Genomic DNA, 2,294 nt, shown 5'->3' on the forward strand with positions numbered 1-2,294 from the left:
TAAGTGTTTCAGTTTGGAAAGGAGCTTGATCTTCTTTTTCTGCTCCACTCTCACCCTCTCCATATTCTTTTTCTTCCCTTTCTCTCAATCTCTCTTCATTTTCRACATTTACTCCCTCATCTCCTCCATCATCAGGTATATCTTGAAGTATGCGATCGTAATCATCACATTCGTCAACGTTGAATGACAAAGAATACAAACTTGGACAAGGTTGCTGTGCTGAATATTCAGGAAATATATCATCAATGTCATCAACAATAGTACCGATTGCAATATTTTGAGCAGGAATAGATTGATCACGATCTTCTGCTTCAACATTATCATCATCTTGATCATCATCAGCAGAATCTGCCACATTATCAGATTCAGTAGCTTTCGAACTTGAAGAAGTTGTGGAAGTACTGACAGTTGAACTACGTTGTTGATCAGACGCTCCCCCTGCCTGTTCACCCCTCTCAATTTCATTTTCTCTCAACTCACTTCCCTGTTCAGGTAACCCCTGTTCCTGAACTCGCTTTTATATTTCTACTTCCTCTCTCACAGCTGAGACATGGGGTGATCCTTTGGCAAGTTCAACCAGTTCTGGTTGAACTATTGGATCTATCACTCGCCTATAATCTATTACGCTCTGAGCGGTCTGATCAGCTAAGGCGATAAGTTCTGTTGGTACTGGCATTATAGAGCCCAAGTCTTCAACTTCTGTGTGCTGCCTTATTCTGGTCATGACAAATGTAGGCCCTTTTTCAGCGTTTGGCCTGGCTGGAATATCTTCATTTGCATTCATCATGGCCCTAATAAACAATTGTAGAAACCTCTGAAATGGCACAAACTTCCGAGCTTTAGACGGGAATCTTTTTGCATTGACTAGCTCTACCAACTCATTCCATATGACTAATGCATAGTCATAGTGTCTTGAGAAGACGATACCATGAAAGAATTTAAGGAATGAGCTACTACAGGTATCTATGTCCGCTGTCTTTGACGTCAGACATCTATTCAAAATTGAGAACAATAAGTGCCAGATTGAGGGCAGGAATCGTCTTTTGAATTGAGTTAGATTGTTCAATTCTGCCGAGTATCCTAGACGCTTGATATCCAAACACAGTTGTTCGTCAGATATAAAGTCTTCAAAACCAGTAGAGCCTGGTCCGGGCAGACGAAGAATTCTTCTTAGACGTTTCAATGTGAGGCAACTGACATATTCGTCAACTTCTCCTTCAAAGTAAATTGTGTCCCCGTCTTTTTCCAAAGTGAGTGTGCTCCAAAATTGTTGTAAATACACCATCGGAACAGGTGTATTTGCAGATAGAGAATATGATATAGGATGGCCTTTCAGGATTTCTAGAATGATCGGGTATTCGGCAGGCATAGCAAAAGAAAAGACATGGTTATTGGGTTTTATGTCAAGATATTTAATCTGAGGGAAAAGGGTTTCTTATGGGATAGGTTGATTGGGCAGGTGAATAGGAATTTTATCAGATCTAACTGAAGGAACATGAGATTCCTCGTCAGATTGATGTCGTTGATTCGCCATTAACTTGTAAAAAAATTCTAAAAATATTAGAAACCATTTTATTCAAAAAAATACTACACAAAAAAAATTAAACTCTAAAAAAATTAAGACAATTAAAAAAAGGCACTCAAAAAAAATTAAAACTCAAAATAAAACAACTAAGACACGACACTTAGAAAAAAAATAAAAGTTATTGACCGGATTAGGAGCTTTGATACCAATTGTGAAGTCCCAAAATCATACAAACATGATATGATCCTCAAGAATTAAGATGAATAGAATAATAAAAAGAATATCTTCAAAGAATGATTAGATTGAGAGAGAGAGAATTACAGCTGAAAATCTTGATTACAATTTGCTAATCACTTCAAAATGACAATTACAAGGAAAATACTATTTATACTAGGAAATAGTAAAACTACACTATTACAAAATAAAGCTATTCTAAGGAGAAACTTGAATACAACTTTAACGCTCTAACTCAAACCCAACATATCCCTATATGATATTTTCATTTCTTAAAACAAAACCATCACTGAAGCTTTTCTTCTTCAGTGATCAAATGTTTTAAAAGTCCCTTTTATTCAGTAATCTTATCACTGAATGTGGCCCTTGAACTTGTTAAAACATTTTTGTTTTAAAAGAAATAGATTATGATCCGTCTTTATGACGACATTCTCTGTTATCAATACGATTTTGCTTTAAAACGCGCATAAAAGTCTGACACACGTGACTCCTCCAAATTCCATCCAATCGTGGATGAGAACGTGCTACTTTTTCA

At 36.5% G+C, this 2,294-nt stretch overlaps 1 long non-coding RNA gene across 1 annotated transcript in view; it reads left to right on the forward strand.

Annotated features, from left to right (window-relative positions):
- LOC112523622 overlaps positions 1 to 1,735 on the forward strand; it is a 3,820-nt gene extending 2,085 nt beyond the window's left edge. The window contains exons 2-3 of the long non-coding RNA XR_003070290.1: positions 1,143 to 1,146; positions 1,723 to 1,735. This is a non-coding gene — a long non-coding RNA (uncharacterized LOC112523622). The remainder of the gene's footprint in view (positions 1 to 1,142; positions 1,147 to 1,722) is intronic.
- The last annotated feature ends 559 nt before the right edge of the window (positions 1,736 to 2,294 follow it).

This window comes from Cynara cardunculus (assembly GCF_001531365.2).
Source record: "Cynara cardunculus var. scolymus isolate 2C chromosome LG 12, CcrdV1, whole genome shotgun sequence".
Lineage (NCBI taxonomy): Eukaryota > Viridiplantae > Streptophyta > Magnoliopsida > Asterales > Asteraceae > Cynara > Cynara cardunculus.